Source organism: Lissotriton helveticus, chromosome 3_1, assembly GCF_964261635.1.
Source record: "Lissotriton helveticus chromosome 3_1, aLisHel1.1, whole genome shotgun sequence".
In the NCBI taxonomy this organism is placed as follows: domain Eukaryota; kingdom Metazoa; phylum Chordata; class Amphibia; order Caudata; family Salamandridae; genus Lissotriton; species Lissotriton helveticus.
Window position 1 is genome coordinate 667,669,974 of NC_136061.1, and position 24,119 is coordinate 667,694,092.

The 24,119-nt window shown below is 48.1% G+C and overlaps 1 protein-coding gene across 3 annotated transcripts in view; it reads right to left on the reverse strand.

Moving 5' to 3' along the window:
• The window catches only part of PABPC4 (poly(A) binding protein cytoplasmic 4), a 143,791-nt gene that overhangs the window by 21,816 nt on the left and 97,856 nt on the right, over window positions 1-24,119 (reverse strand). The window lies entirely within an intron of this gene.

Sequence of the window (24,119 nt, forward strand, 5' to 3'; positions counted from 1 at the left end):
CAGAAGGAGGGCCAGCTTCCAAGGTAGGAACTTCAAATCTGCTTTGTGTACAGGCTCAAACGGAGCTTTCATGAGTTGCGCCAAGACCAGGTTGAGTTGCCACACTGGAGGAGGAGGTCGGACTGGCGGATACATCCGGAATAACCCTTTCAAGAATTGTTTAACAACCCTAGAGGACCATAAGGAAGGACCTGAGGAACTGCGCCGATACCTTGATATGGCTGCCAGATGCACCTTGATCGATGAATGTGCCAAGCCAGACTTAGCCAGAGATAGCAAATACGGCAACAACTGATGAGGTTGGGAAGAGTAAGGATGGAGACCCTCCCGTTGACACCACAAGCAGAATCTCTTCCATTTTGCCTTGTAAGTCTTATTGGTACTTGGTGCCCGGGCCTGAGCCAAGACCTCTCTGCATTCTTGAGACAGTGTTAGATGACTGAATTCTCTGTGTTCAGGAGCCACGCCGTCAAGTGGAGGGATCTCGGATCCGGGTGGAAAACCTGCCCCGGACTCCTGGACAAGAGGGACGGAATGGGCTTCAACTGAAGTGGAGGAGCTTGGGAGAGCCGCAGTAGTTCTGTGTACCAGAATTGTCTGGGCCATGCTGGAGCAATTAGAATCATCCTGCAGGGTTCCGCCTTCATTTTCTTGAGAACTCGAGGAATGAGGGGAATGGGAGGAAAAGTGAAAAGAACGCGCTGTACCAGGCCATCGAAGCGTTCCCTAGGGACCCCTGATGGTGAACCTTGCTTGCGTAGAACCGGCATTTGGCGTTCTCCGGCGAAGCAAAGAGGTCGATGGCTGGCGTCCCCCAAACTGAGAACACTCCGTCTAGAATGGATTGATTCAACTCCCACTCGTGAGTCACTTCCGTCTGGCGACTCAAGGCGTCCGCCTGGACATTGAGAGTTCCCGCCAGGTGCTCGGCTCTCAGAGCGATGTTGTTGAGAATCGCGAAATCCCAAATCCGTTGAGCTTCTGCGGACAGAGTCTGCGATTTGGTACCCCCTTGTTTGTTTACATAGTGCATGGCCGTCGTATTGTCCGTCCGGACCAGCACTGAACGGTTGCCCACTCTGGGCAGAAAAGCTTGCAAGGCCAACCGAATGGCTGTCAGCTCCAGGAAATTGATATGGCACTGGCGCTGACTTAGACGCCAGCGGCCACTGACCAGAAGCTCTCGGAGAACTGCGCCCCAGCCCTCCAACGACGCGTCTGTGGTGACCACCTTGGGCGAAGGCGAGATCCTGAACGTCAGGCCTTGGGTGAGATTGCTTTTCTGAAGCCACCATTCGCTCGCCGTCCTCATAGCTGATGTCACGACCACTCTGTCGTTGAATGACCCCTCTGCCTGGCGCCATTGCTTGTCTAGCTCCTCCTGCAGAGGACGCATTCGTAACCTGCAATGCGGTATTAATGGTATGCAGGATGACATCGATCCGAGAAGGGATTTGTATTGGCGGACCGACAGGAATTTGCTGCGGCAGAGTAATTGAGCTGAAACCATCAACTTTTGTTGTCGCTCCTCTGATGGACGAGCTGTACATTGCGCGGTGTCCAACACGGACCCCAGGAACCTGGCAGTCTTGGAAGGCAGAAGGACTGACTTGTGTTCGTTCAACTGAAGGCCCAGGCAGCGGAACAAATGGAGGCAAGTAGACACTGCTTGCGACGCTTCCTGTAAAGATGGTGCCTTGACGAGCCAGTCGTCCAAGTAAGGGAAGACTTCGAGAGATTGTCGTCGAAGAAAAGCCGCCACCGGTGCCAATACCTTGGTGAACACTCTCGGTGCCGACCGAAGGCCGAATGGAAGCACTTTGAACTGAAAATGGCTCTTGCCCACTGTAAAGCGAAGGTATTGTCTGTGAGCTGGGTGTATTGGAATATGGAAATATGCGTCTTCTAAATCCAGCGACGCCAAGAAGTTGCCCGGATTCAAGAGAGGAAGAATTTCCTGGAGAGTGACCTTCACGAGATAGGTGTTGAGCTCCCGAAGATCGAGGATGGGACGCCAAGTGTCTGCCGTCTTCCGCACCAGGAAGAATCTTGAATAGAACCCCAGGCCCCTCAGAGAGCGGGACCGGTTCTATCGCTCCTTTGAGGAACAATTGATGGGCTTCTAGATGGAGTAATGCCAGATGTCCTGTGCGGATGGCGTCCGGAGCTCGCGTTGGAGGGAAGTTGTGAAACTCCAACGTATGTCCACTCTCTACGATGTTGAGGACCCACTGGTCCGATGTTATTGACTTCCAACTGTCCAGACAAAGTGATATCCTGCCCCCCACTGATGTGACTGGGAGGGGAGGAACAGTAGGTAGAGCCGGGAGGCTGCTATTGTCGTTTGGTGTTGTCGCGACCTTGTCGCTGTTGATGGCCTCGCGGAGGGTTGCGAGAGAAAGATGCTGATTGCCCTTGTCGCTGATTCGAGTATTGTGGTTTGTAGGACTGGGAAGACTGCGAGGAATATCGTTGTTGGTTTCCTCTGTAAGACGCAAATCCTCTACCTCGTGCGCCCCTAAAGGAGACCTTGCGATAGGTGAGCGAGCCCAAGGACTTTGCCGTGTCTGTGTCCTTCTTTATATTCTGCAGGGTATCGTCCACATGTTTCCCGAACAGCATCTCCCCATCAAATGGGAGATCTAGGATTCTGTTCTGGACCTCCTGCCGAAACCAGGTGGCCTTCAGCCAACCCTGACGCCGTAACACAGCGGAGCCGGCCAAGGCCCGAAACGCCGTGGAAGCAATGTCCATTGCGCAATCAATTACTTCTGCAGAACATTTTTCCCCTTCTGCCAGTACCTTCTTGGCTTCCTCCTTAGTGGGCTCAGGTAATAGTTCCACGAAGGGTTCCATGTCGCACCACATCTGGCGGTCATAACGGCCCAAGATGGCAAGTGCATTCGCCCCTCAAACTAGTAAGCTGGCCATAGAGGAAAAACGCTTTCCAACATTATCAAGACGTCTGCCGTCCTTGTCCGGGGGTGTGGTCAACGGAGTGGACGGATTCTTCGACTTGCTCTGTGCCGCCTGAGAAATCACTGAGTCAGGTTTTGGTTGACCAAGAAGGCAAGCTGGACTGCCTTCCGGAGCTTTATATTTCTTTTCCAGCCTGGGGAGTACTGGAAGCACCGTGGCTGGACTCTGCATGATCTTCATGCCCTCCTCCCATACATGCTCAATGATGGGAATAGACTTGACAGACCTCCGGTATTGTTCCTTAAAGTCATAAAGGAAACATTCCGATTCCTCTCTTGAAATAGGTAAGCCAAACCTTTTTTCTGCTCGCTCCATGAGATGGTGAAAACCCCCGATATCCACCGGGGGGGGAGACAGACGTGTCACGACCAGAGGCGTCCGGATCTTGTGGTCCACTGTCCCCCTGATCCAAGTCTGGGTCCTGTAACGGATCAACTAAAGGATCCACCTGCATCACTTCTTCATCCGAAGAGGTATCCTGATGGACCGTTTGAACTGGTAAGGGGTCTGGAGTACGGACCCGCACCAAAGGTGTCACTGGCGGTGGTGAAGAGGACACCACTGGAACATTAATAGTCGGCTGCACTTGTGGCTGGATTTGGGGTGGAGGAAGTGCAGAGTGTCCAGGCTGTTCCGACGGAAACCGCTGGCGATAATCTTGAAGCATCATCTGCAAATCAGAGATAAGAGAAGAGGGCATGGCCACCATGCCCTGTCCCAAGACCGGCGTGCGTCGTTCATCCTGAACATATGGGTGGACCTGCTGGGCATCCGCCCGCTCAACATACTCTTCCGTGTCCGTGTCCTGCATCTTGACATGCAAGTCTGATGGACTATATGCAGGGCCATAATTGTCATCTTCCTCTATCTCATCCTCCTCAGAATCATCATCTAACAGCATTGTTGGCACATGGTGAGAGACTCGTCGTGGAGAAGTCATCTCCGGCGTAATTTTCATCTTCCGAATACTTTTTGGCCCGTCGACGGGCTCGTCGACGGTGCCGTCGTCACCGGAGCCGCTGTCGTCGACAGAGCCATCAGCGGAATCGTCGACGGGATCACAGACTTCGTCGACACAATCTTCACCGTCGACGGTCTCGTAGACGAGCTCGTCGTCATCACCATCCTCGTCGGCGTGGAAGTGGTGGTGGTCGTCGACGTTTTCGTCGTCGACGCGGCCGTCGACAGTAGTTTGCTCGTCACCATCGTCGACGTGGCAGTCGTCAGCGTCGACGAACTTGGGATCTTGAACGTCGACGATGTCGTCGTGGACACACCAGCCGTCGACGATCCCGTCGACGGTGGAACAGAAAAAGCGGGAACTTTCACTGATGGAACTGTCGTCGACGTACCTGGTGTTTTCGTCGTCGACGGACGCTGTTTTTTGTCCTGAGCGGAGGCAGAAATGACAGCAAGGTGCTTGTCACTGGATTTACTCTTCTTGGACGGAGGAGAAGGAAGAACAGCTTCCTTCTTGTCCTTTAAGGCTGTAACACCACCAGCAGCCTGTCCCTGCCTCTCCTTTTCACTTCCGTGAGGAGATTGAAGGGGACCAGCCTTCTCAGACCTATCAGAGATCTTGTGAGAGGCATGAAGAGGGGCCTCCGATGTAGAAGCTGTAGTAGGAGACCTACCCCTCTTTCTTGATCGGTGGGAGGAAGCAAAAGATGTGGAATCCTCCTCATCTGAAGAGATCACCTCCTTGCGAGTCTTCATTTTCTGCAGCCAGGTTAACAGTCGACCCTCTCTGTCACGAAGAGTCTTGGTGGAGAAGGTCCTGCAGATCTTGCAGTCTGTGGCCTTGTGGTCCGGATACAAGCAATAAATACAGTTCTCATGCTTATCCTCCACAAACAGACGTTTTTTCCCACAAGAGGCACAGGCCCTAAACAAGGCCTTCTTCTCCTTGTCAGACATCTCGAATTTGAAGAAAAATGTAGAAGAATACAACCAGAAAGTTGAGAAAAACTGAGCAGAGCTCAGAGGAGACTCCCTAGCACAACGTGCGGTAGAAAAATCTGAGGCTCTGAGCTCTCTCAGGAAGGTTCCAGAGGGTGAGGCTGCTCTGATTGGTTCTGGCAAAAATGTGGTCTCTTTTTACAAAAAGAGGGTGATAGGATACAAAATGAGATGAGGCCTAGGCCTGGGTTTCTCTTTTGTCTCTATGGTTTTTATACTACCGAGGCTCCCATTCCGACGACGGGGGATGATACAAAGCATGGGAATCTATGAAAGTTCCAATACTGGGGCAAGTAACTTTTACTTCAGATAGGGACTTCTAACCACTGATTCTTCATCTTCTGAACACATACCAAAGCAGTTCCTATTTGGGGGTAAATCTGTGGATGAACTCAAACCAAAGTGTCCTATTGGTCCGAGAGGCAAAAAGGGGAAACAGCATTTACAACAATGTTTTTACCTCGTAGTGCCTTTACCACACATTTTTTAGCACGCATATTTTTACCACGAATATGCCTTTACAACGCATGCCAATACCACGCTATTAAGGTAAGTTGGGGGGGTATCCCCCACAAATACATTTAAATGTAAAAACAATGCGTGGCACTTAACGTGCCCATGTAACAATACTGTGAATCAGTGGCTTATATTTTATTTTATTGTATTTTACTTTTGCTTTATTTTACTGTACTTATCCATTCATTAATCATTTTGTTACTGATGCACTCTGTGTTAATTATGTACCTTGTACTCTGTACTACTTAGGTGCATTGGTTGCACTCTCGGTTTTATTTTTCAAAATTTTCGATTAAAAAAAATTTGAAATAATAATGCATGGCAAAGGCAATGCGAAGTAATTACCTGCGTTGCACCGTCGTACAACCGGCGGAAAGGCCATCTCTGCGAACCTAGCTATCCAGACAGTTGTGCTTTGTTAACGTATGGACTGAAGCCCACTTAGTTTCCTGGCAAATGTCCAGGGCAGGAACTCCCATGTCAATACAGTGGTAGCAGCCTTGCCCCTGGTTGAATGAGCCTGCAGTCCTTCTGGAACCTGCTTTTTGTACCTCTCAGGTGGCCAGCCCCAAACCAGAGGTGACGCATCGGTCACCACCGAGCTCTGGGTGGGGTTAAGTTAAATACATTTATGTTAATTAAATTTATATTGCGCACGGATACTCAAAAGTATCACGGTGCGTGCCTGAGGGGGGTCAGAGTCTAGTATTAAGGGAAGAAGTGTGAGAGTAGGGAGAGGGGTCTGACCCTAACCCAATTGTGGTCCAGTAACCACTGCTGCAGATCTTTCGCAGTCTCCTCCGAAATCTGGACTTAGTCTGAAAGGTCCCCTTGATGTTGGGCCTACTAAGAGTTCAGGTCCCACTGCAGAGTCTGCATATGTCATTTGGCGTGCTTGACCAGCCGGATGCAGAAGGCAAGCAGCCTCCGAGATGCCCTCAATGAGATCCAGGACATAGGCTGAACGATTGAGTTATAGCTGGCATGTCCTAGACTCTCCTTTGCAGGGGAAAGGTATGAAACCAAACCATGTCCAGAATGGCTCTGATAATGGGGAGAATCTGAGAGGAGTCAGGTGTGACTTCAGCACATTGATAGGGAACCCTTAAGATGAAAGGTGGTTTGGCGTAGTCTGGAGGTGGTTGAAGACTGCGTGGGGTGAGCTCGCCTTCAACAACTAGTCGTCGAGGTAGGGGAAGACGGGGCCCCCCTCATCTCCGAAGATGTGATGCGACCACTGCTATCACTTTCTTGAATATCCGAGGCGCACTGGTGAGACCAAACGGAAGCACAGCAAACTAAAAATGCTCCTGTCCCATCACAAAGCACAGGTAGGACTGAAGGGCCGGAGGGTGGGTATATGGAAATAGGCGTCCTGCAGCTCTAATGCCCCTTATCCAGTTTCCATGGTCGAGGGCAGATGACACCTGGGCTAGACTGAGCATCTTTAATTTTGCCTGCCGGAGAAAGGCGTTGAAAGGGTGCAAGTCTAAAATAGAATGAAGGCTTCTGTCCTTCTTTGTCACTAGAAAGTAGCGAGAATAGCAACCACAACTTACTTCTGGTGCAGGCACTCTCTCGATAGCCCCTTCGGCCAAAAAGGCTTGCAGTCCATGCTGTAAAATTGATATATGGTTCTCCTTCAGTTATACCGGGTGCGGCGGAGAGCACATTAGGGGCAAGGTATACCCCTTTTGGGCTATCTGCAGGACCAACCTGTCTAAGGTTATTGTCTGCCAACCCAGCAACAATTGTTGGATCCTGCCCTCAACTGGGCGGCTGTGCTCCACTAAGGACAGGCTAAGTAGATTAGGTTCTGATAGAGGAGTTGGGGGTAGTGGACTGTATATCTCGCTGACCTTGTATGTGGGGGTGGTGGGTTTCACTGACTCGGCTGCCAAAGTGCTGGGCATCCAGCTGAGGTTGACCTGGCAGCTGGGATGGGGCACCGCAGCCAAAGCTGCAAAAGGAACAGTAAGGCTGATGTGGCTGGCGAGGCATGGCAGATAAACCCAGGGAGAGTGCTTTGGCCCTACTCTCTCTGAAATGCTCTTGAGCAGAATATGCTTTGTCCTCAAACAAGCAACGCTCCTCAAAGGGCATGTCCAGGAGCGACATGTGTCGACGAATGGCGACACCGGGCCAATGGATCGCCTGATGTAATAAGTGGTGTCTAAGCAACAACAAAGTGTGAACTTGGCCGCATCACAACCATCCTGTAAAGTTTGGGCTAGGCCCAGTTGTTGATTTTCTGGGTTACCTGGGAGGACTTGAGACAACAAATCCCAAACAGCATGGAGACAGAGGGCCAGCAGGCAACTAGCATTCACGGACCTGAGGGTCAAGCTGTGGGAGAAAATACGCTCTTCCCAAAGGTCTGCACTCATTTAAACTCCTTTTTAAGAAGAAGTAGTCGGAAAGGTATTCAGGTTTGTCTGACTGGTAGACATTTGCACCACCAAGCTCTCCGCTGAAGTGTGCGGAGACTAAAATGTGGGTTGGCCAGGGTAGAGCAGTGGCATCTTACAATTTGAAGACTAAGTGAGGGACCACAGCAAGATTAGGCACAACCCCCTAAAAGATTATCCGTCAGTGCCCCACTAAAGGGTAAGAGGAGCTTAGTAAAGGCTTGCCCCAGCAAGAGCACCTCTGTCAACATTGATTTTGACTTCTAAGGTGGAAGCTGAAGGTCAGGACTTTGGCTGCCCTGTGCATGACCACTGAGTAATGAGCACTCTCCTCAATGGCAGGACCTGGGGGGCAAGAGGAGTCCTGACTCAGGGGACGTGTCAAGCCCACTGACTTCTTGATGATCATCATACAACATTTCTTCGTAGTATTGTTACCCCTGCCTCACAATCCTTGTCCGAATCCATACCAAAGATGGAACGCACTGCATATGTTTTTGCTTGTGAAGGTGGTAAGTCAAGTGGAGGAGGTGGAGCTGTGAAAGGAAGGGTGTGCAGCCTCGGTGTAGGACGCAACAGCTGAGACTTGGAGCCAGAGAGCACAATGGGCACCTCAACCTCTGACACTGATGGTGTCAGTATCAGTATTGAGGCTCTGGAGACCGGCTTGGAGAATGGCGTCAAAGTTAGTGAGGGAGCTAGAGGAGGCAAGTGGTGGATTTGGGGGGTCCAACTGGTGCTGACAGTAAACTCACTGTCAGAATTCCAGATTGGGGGGTGGGGCTCTGTGCTCCAGAGGTGTGGCAGAGGGAATCAGAATAGATCCAAAGAGTTGGAGCCTGGTCGTGCGGAGCTCTACGATCAGCTTTGGTGTCGCAGATGGGCCAGGAAACTCAGTTTGTTCGGGACAAGTTGTGCAATAGGCTCCAAGGTCAACAGACTGTGAGGGAGATCGAGAGGCTTGGTAACGCTGAGGCGAATTTTGAAGAGAACATGGGGGCAGGAAGGGTCGACTTCCACTGTTATTTGTTATGTTTTTCCTTCGACTTACCAAAAATCTTGAAGCCCTACGACAACCCCGGGAATGACTTCTGGACCAGGTCCGACCCTGCGACTTGGACCGGTCTTGTCACACATTCTCAAGTGCTCAGCGACAGTTTCCCTTTGCAGTCTCGTATGGCCTTGGGCTCATCGATACACAGTCACCCAGGCAAAAAAGGAAGACCTATTGAGATCTGTCACAAACATTTATTTGTGACAGTCCTTAAAGGACTTAGTGAAATCGAATAGCTACCCTTGGCAGAAGTGCTGAGAAATTAAGCCCAAATACTAGTATTGGACACAAAGCTAAGTAAGCATAAACATAACCATAAACATTTTTGTGTGTAAAATATATGAGATTTATTAAAACAAAACCGTTAAAACATGTGAGAATACATTATCATTTCATAAGATTCCAAACAGTGAAATCACAGTCATAGTTCATCTAAAATTCACAAATTCTCATACTATAATCAGTCATAAAAATCATCACCTAAATTAAAACAAGTTATAAAGTTAGAAGAAAGGGGGGGAGAGACAAAAAAAGACAGCAACAATTTGTCAAAGATTTGCACATCGAAACACTCATTTCAAACTCAATCCTAGACCCGCTTCATTTGTATTGTTCTCAGGATGAGCTAGATTATTCGATTGTGCGATAATGGGCGTCGACGCGTTTCGATGGACTCTTTCAATAATGTGCCATCTTTATCAAGACTAGTGAATATGTGTCTCCTATTTTGCGGCACTGGATGGTTGCCTCATACATAGGAATCCTTATTGCATTTTCATTTTACATTGTTCCAGGTCTATTTCCGTTTCCGTATATTCGCATCCCTGTTCTTAGTTTGGTCTTAGAGTCTTTATATATATATATATCACTATTTGGTGCCCTTGTTCAAATTTTCCAAATTGGCATTAAAAGATTTTTCTCCTTATTTCAAAGGATAAGTCCTCCGTAATTATGAATGTTCTACACGGCACTGGGGCACGACATCCTCGTCTGGTTGCTCGCCTTTATTCTTTGGTCTAATGTCAGTGCACGTTGATCCTTTACTCGGGTGGGATTTAGTTGACGCCTTCTTTTTCTTGCACTTTCCTGCGATGTTTCAATCTCTGTCGCTCCGCACCCGTATCCCGCACGTCAACGAACGTCTGCGACGTTCAAATCCATACCAAAGATGGAACGCACTGCATATGTTTTTGCTTGTGAAGGTGGTAAGTCAAGTGGAGGAGGTGGAGCTGTGAAAGGAAGTGTGTGCAGCCTCGGTGTAGGACGCAACAGCTGTGACTTGGAGCCAGAGAGCACAATGGGCACCTCAACCTCTGACACTGATGGTGTCAGTATCAGTATTGAGGCTCTGGAGACCGGCTTGGAGAATGGCGTCAAAGTTAGTGAGGGAGCTAGAGGAGGCAAGTGGTGGATTTGGGGGGTCCAACTGGTGCTGACAGTAAACTCACTGTCAGAATTCCAGATTGGGGGGTGGGGCTCTGTGCTCCAGAGGTGTGGCAGAGGGAATCAGAATAGATCCAAAGAGTTGGAGCCTGGTCGTGCGGAGCTCTACGATCAGCTTTGGTGTCGCAGATGGGCCAGGAAACTCAGTTTGTTCGGGACAAGTTGTGCAATAGGCTCCAAGGTCAACAGACTGTGAGGGAGATCGAGAGGCTTGGTAACGCTGAGGCGAATTTTGAAGAGAACATGGGGGCAGGAAGGGTCGACTTCCACTGTTATTTGTTATGTTTTTCCTTCGACTTACCAAAAATCTTGAAGCCCTACGACAACCCCGGGAATGACTTCTGGACCAGGTCCGACCCTGCGACTTGGACCGGTCTTGTCACACATTCTCAAGTGCTCAGCGACAGTTTCCCTTTGCAGTCTCGTATGGCCTTGGGCTCATCGATACACAGTCACCCAGGCAAAAAAGGAAGACCTATTGAGATCTGTCACAAACATTTATTTGTGACAGTCCTTAAAGGACTTAGTGAAATCGAATAGCTTCCCTTGGCAGAAGTGCTGAGAAATTAAGCCCAAATACTAGTATTGGACACAAAGCTAAGTAAGCATAAACATAACCATAAACATTTTTGTGTGTAAAATATATGAGATTTATTAAAACAAAACCGTTAAAACATGTGAGAATACATTATCATTTCATAAGATTCCAAACAGTGAAATCACAGTCATAGTTCATCTAAAATTCACAAATTCTCATACTATAATCAGTCATAAAAATCATCACCTAAATTAAAACAAGTTATAAAGTTAGAAGAAAGGGGGGGAGAGACAAAAAAAGACAGCAACAATTTGTCAAAGATTTGCACATCGAAACACTCATTTCAAACTCAATCCTAGACCCGCTTCATTTGTATTGTTCTCAGGATGAGCTAGATTATTCGATTGTGCGATAATGGGCGTCGACGCGTTTCGATGGACTCTTTCAATAATGTGCCATCTTTATCAAGACTAGTGAATATGTGTCTCCTATTTTGCGGCACTGGATGGTTGCCTCATACATAGGAATCCTTATTGCATTTTCATTTTACATTGTTCCAGGTCTATTTCCGTTTCCGTATATTCGCATCCCTGTTCTTAGTTTGGTCTTAGAGTCTTTATATATATATATCACTATTTGGTGCCCTTGTTCAAATTTTCCAAATTGGCATTAAAAGATTTTTCTCCTTATTTCAAAGGAAAAGTCCTCCGTAATTATGAATGTTCTACACGGCACTGGGGCACGACATCCTCGTCTGGTTGCTCGCCTTTATTCTTTGGTCTAATGTCAGTGCACGTTGATCCTTTACTCGGTGGGATTTAGTTGACGCCTTCTTTTTCTTGCACTTTCCTGCGATGTTTCAATCTCTGTCGCTCCGCACCCGTATCCCGCACGTCAACGAACGTCTGCGACGTTCAAATCCATACCAAAGATGGAACGCACTGCATATGTTTTTGCTTGTGAAGGTGGTAAGTCAAGTGGAGGAGGTGGAGCTGTGAAAGGAAGTGTGTGCAGCCTCGGTGTAGGACGCAACAGCTGTGACTTGGAGCCAGAGAGCACAATGGGCACCTCAACCTCTGACACTGATGGTGTCAGTATCAGTATTGAGGCTCTGGAGACCGGCTTGGAGAATGGCGTCAAAGTTAGTGAGGGAGCTAGAGGAGGCAAGTGGTGGATTTGGGGGGTCCAACTGGTGCTGACAGTAAACTCACTGTCAGAATTCCAGATTGGGGGTCGACGCGACATTCGTTGACGTGCGGGATACGGGTGCGGAGCGACAGAGATTGAAACATCGCAGGAAAGTGCAAGAACAAGAAGGAGTCAACTAAATCCCACCCGAGTAAAGGATCAACGTGCCCTGACATTAGACCAAAGAATAAAGGCGAGCAACCAGACGGAGGATGTCGTGCCCCAGTGCCGCGTAGAACATTCATAATTACGGAGGACTTTTCCTTTGAAATAAGGAGAAAAATCTTTTAATGCCAATTTGGAAAATTTGAACAAGGGCACCAAATAGTGATATATATAAAGACTCTAAGACCAAACTAAGAACAGGGATGCGAATATACGGAAACAGATCCGGAACAATATAAAATGAAAATGCAATAAGGATTCCTATGTATGAGGATTGGATTGGATTGGATTGTTTTTTTATAAAGCGCGATAGTTACCCGCAGGCATCCTAGCGCTGGTGGATTGCATGAGTGTATAAAAGAAGGAACCTGCTTTTATCTACTGAATAAGAGAGTCTTCAATTTTTTCCGAAATGAGAGAAGGTTGGGCTCAGAGCGGAGGGAAAGGGGGAGAGAGTTCCAAAGTCTAGCCGAGTTTACAGAGAAAGTTCTTCCTCCACACCGCGCTCTTTGGAACCTGGGAGTGATTACTCGGAAGGCATGCATCGATCTGAGTTGTCTGGTTGGATTGTATGGGGTGATCAGGGTGTGATTTAAGGCTGCTCCTTTCCTCCAGAGGCGCGATGGGCCATGCATAAGCTTTTAAAATCGATTCTTGCCTTGATAGGTAGCCAGTGGAGGTTTGTTTTTAGTTCTGCTTCCACCGACTGGCGACGAGGAATTTCTAAAAGGGTACGAGCAGCGCAGTTCTGAATTACCTGAAGTCTATTAATGGTTAATTTCGGTGCTCCCAAATAAAGGGCGTTTCCGAAGTCCAAACGGGACAGAATTAGCCCTTGAATCATGATTTGTTTTGCCTTTGGGGGAAGGAGCGGGAGGATCTTGCGGATAAGCCTAAGGATGGCTAGGCAAGTAGCAGAAAGTTTGACTGCTTGTTGACTAAATGTGAGTGATGTGTCCATCCAGATTCCCAAGCTTTTGATGGAATCCTTGGGTTCGGGGGCAGGACCGAGTGAGGATGGCCAGATGGAGTCTATGGATGTTGTCGGAGAGTTGCCCAATATCATCAGCTCCGTTTTGTCTCCATTTAATTTTAAATATGACTGGGACATCCAGGCGCCAATTGCTTCCATGCAGCCCCTTAGGTTACTTGGCTGGGTTGATGGATGATTCAGTGTTACCACCAGCTGGGTGTCGTCAGCGTATGATACGATTTGGACACCAAAAGGGCGGACAATCTCGGCAAGGGGGCGCATGTAAATATTAAACAGTGTGGGGCTCAGGGAGGAGCCCTGAGGAACCCCACAACTGAGTGCTTTGCTGGACGATGTAACACTTCCCTCACAGACTCGAAAAGATCGGTCTGATAAAAAGGAGTGAATCCAAGCTTTTACCCTTGAACCGATTCCGAGTTCTGAGATCCTCTGAAGAAGGATGTCATGATTTACGGTATCGAAGGCGGCACTGAGGTCCAGCAAAATGATAGCTGCAGTGCCGCCTGCGTCCGCAATCATTCTGGCTCCTTCCGTCACGGCCAGAAGCGCCGTTTCAGTCCCATGCATGGGTCGAAACCCGGTTTGCGATATGTCCAATAAGTTATTACTTTCTAGAAATTCTGTAAGAATGGAATTTACATATTTCTCTGCAAGCTTACTTATCCATGGCAGCAGGGAGATTGGACGGTAGTTTCCATGGTTTGACTGGTCCAAATTGGCTTTTTTAGAAGAGCTCTTACCGTTGCTTGTTTCCACCTTGGTGGGACAATGCCTGACGATAAGGAGGCATTGATTAAATTAGAAATTATAGGCAGAATGGAGGATGTAACGCGCCTCAAAGATTGTGCGGGGGCTGGGTCGTCGGGGGATCCAGATTTCACCTGGGACATGATAGATTCAAGCAGCGTGGGTTCTAAAGGTGGAAAGGCCTCCAGGGCATCCGGGATAGGTGAAACTGTATCAAGTGCACCCGTTTGAATAGAAAGGGCGAGAGGGAAGGATGCATACATTGTGGCTATTTTGCTATGAAAATATTCTGCCTGTTCGTTGCAGCGGGTTTGGGCAGTGAGAGGGTCTGGTAGTTTGTCCGGAATTTTTAAAAGAGATTTAGCTATCCGATACATTTCTTTTGGTTGTGATGCCGCCGCATTTATTTTGTTGTCGTAGTAGATAGACTGAGCAGTTTTTATATTGGTTTTATAAAGTTTTATAGCCACTCGATAAGCATCTTTGTTTGATGATGAATAATCGCGGCGCCATTTCCTTTCCAATTTCCTGCATTCTTTTTTCATATCATGGAGATCTTGAGTATACCAGGGTGCATTTCTTGGTTTGTGTTTCAAATTAAGATTTGTAATTGGAAGAATACAGTCAAGAGAGTGGCAGATCCACTTATTAAAGTTATCATTACTGACTGTAGGGTCAGCGTTACATACTGGGGTGGAGGTTTCTAGAATATTGGCCCATTGTGTGTGATTGAGCCTGGGCCATCTACGGTCTCTGTAGGGTATCAGGGGGGAAGTAGTATGTAAAATTTGCGGAGACCATGTGAATGGGATCAGAAAATGGTCAGACCAGGGGAGAGGGATGGGGGAATTAACTTTGAGCTGTGTGCAATTACTAAATATGGGGTCTAGGAGATGTCCCCTAGAGTGAGTGGGTTCTTCAACACGCTGGGAGAGTCCTAATGCTTCTAGGCAGTTTAGTAGTTCCGTGGCAGCTGAGTCCGAAAGATCGTCCAGATGAACGTTTAAATCCCCCAGCAGAGTGTAATTTGGGAGGCTGCAGACTTCATTAGCTATGGAAGAGGGGAGACTATTAATAAAGTTACCTGAGCTGCCAGGTGGTCGGTATATGAGAGTCCCTGAAAAAGAACATGTAGGGGACAAATCTAGTGAGAAGGATAGGTTTTCACAGCTGGGCAGATAGTTGGAATTACTACGACATTTGTAGCGATCTTTATGAATGATCGCAATACCTCCACCTTTCCCAATCGGGCGATCCACTCGATGTATTTGGTACCCTGTGGGGAGTGTTTGTATAATATCGGGGTCCGAGTCTGAGTGGAGCCATGTTTCCGTAAGGAATAGCGCATCTGGTTCCCTCTCAGATAGAAGTAGACAGATCTCCGTAGAGTGCTTAGGAAGGGACCTGCAATTTGCCAGGAGCATATGGTTACTGTTCTCAAATGGTTTTCGTCTTTCCTTCACAACCGGTCTCAGAGGTTCAAGATCGACAATGTACTATCTACACCGGTGCCTGCAGATCTTGGGGTTCCACAAGGATCCACCCTCTCTCCTACACTGTTCAACCTCGTTATGGAACCCCTCGCCACCTTGCTTCAAGCATCCAATGTTCAATTCCATATGTATGCTGATGACACGCAACTCTACCTAAAGTTACAGTCCCCGGAAGATATCAAACAGCTGAATTCCACGCTTATTAACGCCCAATCCTGGCTGGCCGATAATCACCTCAAACTAAATGCTCTAAAAACTGAGTTCCTACTCATCTCACCTCCGGCGAAAATCTCCACCACCCAAACCTGGCTCAACAACCTAACAGCACTCAATGTCCAACCTACCATCGTGGACTCGGCGAAATCCCTAGGCATCACACTCGACGCCAAGCTCGACATGCAGCAACACGTCAGCAAAGCCACAAAAGCAGCTAATTTCCAAATTAACACGCTGAGGAAAATTAAACCCTTCCTCCCTGCCAAAGACTTCCAAACTGCTGTACAAGCTCTAGTCATCCCTCGAATAGACTACGGAATTGCGACCCTCAGCGGTCTCCCGCTATCCACAACAGCACCCTTAAGAGCCTCCCTGAACGCTGCCGCGAGACTCATTACTGGCTCAAGAAAGCACTCGCACATATCCCCAGACCTAAAGTCTCTAAAATGGCTGCCTTTTGAAGCCAGAATACACCTAAAAATTGCAACTATGACACACGCGGCCGTGCACCACAAGGCACCCTACTACCTCGCTCAAAAGCTGTCTATATCAGGAGGGTCGAGATCCAATAGGAGTACTAAAAATCTACTCCTGAAACCTCGTAGATTTCGGAAAGCGAAAACTTACAAACGCTCCTTCTCAGGAATGGCACCCAGGATCTGGAATGCGCTCCCTCCTGAAACAAGGCTAATCACCTCCACTGCACTCTTCAAGAAAGAGGTGAAAACAATGCTTCTGGCCAATATTTCCTGATCGCTACAGATGTTGGGTCAGAGACTCTGCATTGCTTGTATCGCTGCTCTGCCTATCCTCGACTTGTTGGGGGCACTATTACGCTACTCTATTACTACCGACCAAGATATGATACACGTTGGTTTACTGATCCACCTGTACGCCATGGTAGTGGGATCAATGACCTGTGCTGCTATATAATACTCCCTTACCTGATCATATATGGAGTGGTTTTATGTTTGTTTTTTCATCCATGTTATTACCATGTTACTTACCATGTTATTACCATGTTATTACCATGTTACCATGTTACCTACCTGATCATATATGGATTGGTTTTATGTTTGTTTTTATCACCCATGTTATTACCTTGTCACTGATTATTATACTGTTCCCATTATCTCTGTTTACTCTGTTGCCCCTTCCCTGTCTTTGTGAAGCGCTCTGATATCTGTAAGGATCTTGTTCGCGCTATATAAAACTTTGAATAAATAAATAAATAAATACTTAGGTGCAGGTGTGAGGGAGGAGGATCGGAAGGCACAATGCGGACATGAAAAGTGTTTTATTGTGGGGTTCCATGAATTAAGACAAAGGGGGGCAGCTTGGACTCGTAGTTGACGTAGAGTTATAGAGATAGGTAGGATTTTGGCCAGGGGTTGGAGGCAACCATCCAGTGCCGCAAAATAGGAGAGACACATTCACTAGTCTTGATAAAGATGGCACATTATTGAAAGAGTCCATCGAAACGCGTCGACGCCCATTATCGCACAATCGAATAATCTAGCTCATCCTCAGAACAATACAAATGAAGCGGGTCTAGGATTGAGTTTGAAATGAGTGTTTCGATGTGCAAATCTTTATGACAAATTGTTGCTGTCTTTTTTTGTCTCCCCCCCTTTCTTCTAACTGTATAACTTGTTTTAATTTAGGTGATGATTTTTATGACTGATTATAGTATGAGAATTTGTGAATTTTAGATGAACTATGACTGTGATTTCACTGTTTGGAATCTTATGAAATGATAATGTATTCTCACATGTTTTAACGGTTTTGTTTTAATAAATCTCATATTTTACACACAAAAATGTTTATGGTTATGTTTATGCTTACTTAGCTTTGTGTCCAATACTAGTATTTGGGCTTAATTTCTCACTACTTCTGCCAAGGGAAGCTATTCGATTTCACTGTTGATAAGTACCCTATTCCCCTGGTGTTTCAAGGGGTCTCTCCCAATTTTTTTTTTTACATTTAAAGGACTTAGAACTTCTTTTTTTGGGAGGTGACATTTTCCTTGCACACACAAACATTGTCTCAAAGAGACAAAGTAGCTCATGATCTGCATCTGGTGGCACAGAAAGAAAGGAACTGACATCAGCGTGAGGGAGTGGTGTTTATATAAGTTTTGCTCGTCATCTCCGGAGCGGAGCAGCGTCAGTGCAAAGCCTCAGAATGCCACCTGCTGGCACAAAGAAGTACTGCTGGTAAAGTTTCCGAATCCAGTCTGATGCCTAGGAAATAATCAAAAGGTGAGGAATCTGCAGTGAAAAGTCTCTATCAGAAAGAAATATACTTTCATGACGGATGTTTCAACCACATCCACCAAAAGGCAATATTTGTGTGAGTGTATATCTTGATGCCGAGATCAGATGGGTCATATAGTACTCATCAAGCCTTTGCTTAAAATCCCTGGCTGCTGAAGGAGGAATTCTTAAAAAAGCATTTTTTTCAACATCTGTGAAGTATGAAGACTGCATTGTACGCCCAATTATATCAGTAACTGGTCAGACCCTACCAGTAGTTCGCCCCTGTATTCCACCTTTCTGGCATAATTCCCCTACTTGTATGGCATAACGAATGACCTGCATCTTTGTCAGACTATTAACACAGGGCTCCCTGAATTCAGGGGAGGATTTGTCTCTTGATTGTTCGGCTTAATATCACTTGATAAGTTTCTGTAAGTCATTAGTTCCCTTGTCTTCTGATTCTTCTTTTGATTTAAAATCTAAGTTGGAACCCTGGGCATCCAGTCTGGTTTAAGAACCTAAGGGTTTGCAAGCATTACATATGCAGCTCTGGGATGCCCATTTGCGGAAGGCACTACTGGTACCAGTACCCTGCCTTCATTTTGTTGGCTTGATATTTCATTAACTTTTTGAAGTAGGAAAGCTGTGAAAGTGTGTGTAAAAAAATGCCCTTTTCTGTATGGTCACCCCCAAACATTGAGGCTGTTGCTGCTGGTTTCGCGACTCTGGGAGTGCACGGAGTTCTTCTAACCAGACCTCAGTGCCAGTGGCCTTAAAATGTGTATTTTTGATTGGCTTATACCCAATTGGCTTCACCTAGCTAACCTGTAAGTCCCTAGTGTAGGAAAGTGCCCCTTTTTGACAGTCACCACCACTTTTTGCCTGCCATCTGATACTATTTTGACAGAAGTGTGCTGGGTTTCTGCGAATCAGGTCCCCAGTGCCATATCTCTCTCCCTAAGCTGTACAATTGTTCCCCCAATTGGCAACAACCTTTAGAACCCTCTGCAAGTCCCTAGTACATGGTATTCCTGCTACCTAGGGCATGGAGGCTGAAGGGGGTCCCCAAGGGCTGCAACATGCATTGTGTCACCCTAAGGAACCCCTCAGTACCAACATGCAAACTGCCTTTGCAGGCTGCGTGTCTTGGTGCAAATAACAGTGAAAACACAACATGGCACTGATCCCTGTGTGCCATGCCTGCAGACACTGCATGCACTATGTGTGAGAAAGTGCCATCTTTCTTGCCTTGGTATGCCCCCACTTTTTTTCTGAACTGCTGATGTGCTTTGACTGAGTGTACCCTGGGTTCCTGCCAACCAGGTACCCAGGGCCTGTGTTCCTTCCCTAAAACTGTGCTGAAACTAAAAACCCAATTGGCATCTCTGGCCACCTGTCAGCCCCTAGTAAATGGTACCCAAGGTACCCAGGGCATGGTGACCCGAGAAGACCCCTGAGGGCTGCAGCACGTATTGTGCCACCCTCAGGGGCCCTGCACCCTGACACCCACACACTGCCTTTGCAGGCTGAGTGCCTAAGTACAGAACTAAACCGACATGGCACAAATCCCTGTGTGCCATGCCCACAGAACCCACTGCCCTAGCATACTTCAGTCACCCCTATAGCTGGGTGCCCTATGCCAGAGGTGTGGGCACAGGTGCATGAGCCCTGTGCCCCTACAGTACCCAGGGCCATTCCTGGGCACTGTAAGTGCAGTGATGCCTTTAAGAGTATATGGTGCTGGGAGGTTGTCATTACAAACTCCACAGCACCATAATGGCTACACTAAAGACTGACAAGTTTGGTACCAAACTTCTCAGCACATTAAACCCGCACAGATGCCAGTGTGGGATTTAATGTAAAATGCACCAGAGGGCATCTTAGAGATGCCCTTTGAAATCCTAACCTACAATCCACGTCTGGGCTGAGTGGCTGCAGAGGCTGCCACGCAGCAGACATGTTGCTGGACCCCTCGGTGGAGAGCCCCCCTCTCTCCTGGGCCTGCAACAATGCACATCCTGGGCGAGGTGCTAGGTCTCCTCCCCCAGGATGGGCAGGGGAAGCTTCAAAGGCATGCCGCCTCTGTGAGCTTCTCCGGACCATTTGTTGTACCCAGCAACTGGCCCCCACCAGTTCTAGCCCCACTCTGGTGGGAAAAACTACATCAGGAAGGGGGGTGTGCCAGCCTTTGCCAACCCCACCCCTCAGGTGGGGGAGACGAGGTAAAGCACGACCCCGGGCTCCGGCCATCTTGTAGATGGGGGGGCCTGCCCAATCCCAGCTAGGCTCCTGCCCCCTCCCACAGGAGAGGAGCAGACTAGGGGTTGTACTCACCCCAGGACAGAGACCCATTAGTCCCTGTCCTTGACCTACCTGTAACACCCCTAAATTCAGTATTTAGGGGATCCCTGAACCTTCCTTCCTCAGATCCCGATACGAAAAGAAGAAAGAAGATCAAGAAGAAGAAGACCCGCTGTGCAGCTGCTAACAACAGGATGACAACAACTGACTTGGCCCCAGCCCTACCGGCCTGTCGATCCTGGAACCTGCTCCTGCCTAATCCTGGCGACTCCTGCGGACACCAACCTTGGGACACCCGGAGGACCTGCCTGCCTTGACCCTCTCAAAAACTGGGACTCCCATCAGCAGAGGCTCTGCTGCAACAACCCGCGTGGTGCCAACCAGGAAGCTCCGGACCAGCCCACTCTGTACCCGCCGAGCCCGGGCCGGGCCCAACCGAACCAAGACCACAAGGACGTCCCCCCGGCGACTGGGACCCGAAGTCCAGTGCCCAAAGACCCTCCTCGACGAACCAGCCGACGCCTCCAGACTCAGAACTAGGGGCCACCCCAACCGCAACCAGCCAAGGGTAAGCTTTTCCAACACCCAAAGACACCCCTGCACCCGGCGCCCTACAGCCCTCTGTGCCTCCCTTTGGGGTACCTACCTGTGCTCCAAGATCCCAACTTACCTCTTGAAGTGCTGGTCGCCCCAGGAGAGTCTCTGTCCCCGAGCCTGCAACCTTTGTTCCTTTTTTACCTTTTCCATTGGATAACATTGAACGCCGACGGCTCAAGAGCACCCTGCACCCAGCCGCCCGAGTGCAGCTGGCTGTGCCACCTTTGTCCTATCCTACTTCCCCCCTTGCCCTGAGGAAGTGACCAGGAGCTCAGCTCCCACAGCCGCATGGCCTGCTAGCCAGCAGCCACCAACCGAAGGCCCCCTTTCCCTCATTGGATATCATTGGGCCTACCTACCTCAGCACCCGGCCGGCCCTGCGCTGCTGGGGCAGAACCGACTATACTTACCTGACCCTGGGGGACCTCTGAGTCTACACCCGGAACCTTAACTTCACCAGCCAAGTACTCACCTGGAAACCGGTAACTCACTTACCTGCCATTGGATAACATTGACCCATTTTTACTCGAAAATTTTCGAAGTGTGAAGTTTTGAAAACTGCAAATATTTGTATAAAATCAGCCGAAGTCCGAATTCCGAAGTACTCACCTGCAAGCAGGCGAGAATACAATACTGTACCATGCAGCCCAGTACTGAACCAAAAAAGTAATCCTTACCGGGTTTACTAGTAATCTGTATTTTCTTTATAGGAACCCATTGTCTGTTTTTCTATGAAATTTCTTCGAAGTGCCAACTTTTGAAAACTTGAAATATTCTTTAAAAATCATACGAAATACTGAAAAGCAATTACCTACCTGTTTCAAGTTCAGACCCCAGTGCTGGCCCTAGAAGCCCAGTACTGGATTACAAAAGTAATGCGGTCATACTTTACCTGCAACCTGCATTTTCTCCCATTGAATAACATTGCCAGATTGTCATTGAAAAGTTTTTTAGTGTGAACTTTTAAAACAGCTTTATATTCATGAAAATTCCCCACAGTAACTAAAACGTTTTTGCTAACTTGGTTTCAGCTTAGACCCCAGGACTGAATCTAGGATCTAGTCCTGGAACCACTAAAGTAATCTGTACTGTATTCAACTGTACTTGTAAGGTAACAATTGATTGAGCTCAATGCTAAAGTGTGTCTAGATTTTAGTTGCCTTCAGCAACTCCTGTACCTATTGTGTTTGCCAACTTCATTGCTTCCTTGCAAATAATTACACGAGAGTTCTCATATCTAGCAAAGTAAATTTTTATGCTTGTTGGTTCTAAAAATAAAACAACTATATCTTTGGATATAACAACCATTGGCCTGGAGTTCAGTCTTTGAGTGTGTGAAATCCTTTGCTGACTGAGTGTGTACAACAAATGCTTTGCACTGCCCTCTGGTACTGCCTTACTGCTCGACCAAGCTACCACTTTTGAGTGTAAGGTCAGTCCTGACTTTAACCTCTGTTATACCTTTGGAGTTTGTGGACTCTATTTATTATTATTTATTTATTTAAAAGTTTTATATAGCGCTGGCTAGACCCGGAGGTATTAGAGCGCTTTACATGAGCATCAGATCATAGTTACAGGTTACATCGTTACAAAGGTTACACAGTTCTAAGAGCATGGCAACATAGTTACTTGTAAAGTCGAGAAAAACAATAAGCACAAAACACGTAAGGGGAAAAGTAGGCAAGGTGAGAGATTCGGGGGGGTTGGAGTAGGGGAAGTGGACAGATAAAGAAGGTGGGAAAGAGGAGGGGAGGGTGAGAGACATAGCCTGGGGAGAAGAGGGGAAGGGTGACGGGGACACAAACCGGTAGACGAGTCAAGGCAACGTCCAAAGTCCAGTAAGCTGTGATCCCAAGGGAAGTGGTATCCCTTCCCTATTGCGAGAGATACTATACCCACTATTTCATTATTGTCCAGTATATATAGAGCCATTTTCTCACAAGGGGTGTTATAATCATCCCATGGATTAGGTGACTGAGGGGGACTGTCGGTCCCTACTGGGTTATGTGCACCCCCATCTGTGTCATCAGATTCTGTATCTACATTATCATCTGGATCAGTGGATGGTGTAGGCGAATGATGTGGTGGAGGAGTTTTAGGAGAAGGAATAGTATGGGGAGGTGGTGGAGAAGGAACCCTTAATGGAGAGTTTGCAATGTCTCTCTTCTACTTTGGAGGAGGAGTTGCAGGCGCCTCTAGTGGTCTTTTCTTGGAACTAAGAGTTAGTTGGCCAGTCTTAGGGTCCTTTACAAGAGTCTTTTCAGTAGGATCTGGTGTAAAAAGCTCTTCTGTGGAGGGTAGATCCTTCGGTGTTGAAGTTTTCCGTTCCGGAGGTTTTTTCGGCACTGACTCGGTAGCTGGTCTAGGGTCTTTCGACTTAGAACTGTGACTTTTTGAAATGTCTTTAACCGGAACGTGTTTTTTCGGTTCCGGTTGTTTTTTCGGCTCTGAAGCATGTGAGTCGGGACCTTTAGGCAGTTTTTTACTCAGCTCCGAGTGCGGTTTTGACGTAGATGAGCCGGTGCCAGTCTTCGGCACCGAGTGCTTGGGTGTTGAAGCAGCGATCGGCATGGATGAGGAAGATGGCTTCTTCTTCGGTGTCGGTATGGGATCGACACTGGACATAGGCTGACTCGAGCCCGAGCCGCCTGAAGGCTTAGTAGGCTTTTTGCCGAGGCCAAAGGCAGGGCTTGGGAAGCAGGCCCTAGGTGTGCACCCGGGCCCGAAGGTGAGGGTGTGACCGAAGCCTTTTTAGAGGGTGTCGAGGAAGGGTCGGGGTCGACGTTCTTACTTACGACCCGTTGAGCTGGAGTGATGTCCTTGACATCTGAGTCTTCAGCATCAGAGGAGCTGGCACTTTCTTAGGCCCGCTGGTGTTCTGGCACGTCGACACCCCCTTGAAAGATGTCGTCCGGGATCGAAGCTGACGAGCGAGCCATTGTTCTTCGAGCTCGTCGGTCCCGAATTGTCTGCTTGGAGCGGAAGGAGGCACAAGCGTAACAGTCTTTGGCCTCGTGCTCTGGTGAGAGGCAAAGCTTGCACACCTCATGTAGATCGGTGTGGGGAAACTTCGACCCACATTGAGGACACTTCTTGAATGGCGTCCTTTCCATGAGCCAGAGAGTAAGGCCCAGGTAGGCCCAAAGGCCTTCGTCGACGACCGGAATCGAGGACTTCGAAGTGGTGAAGAATCGCGTCGATGGGAAGCGGGATCGAAACAATACCGTCGAACTGGATGAGGATTGCGCGCCGAAGGAAAATCG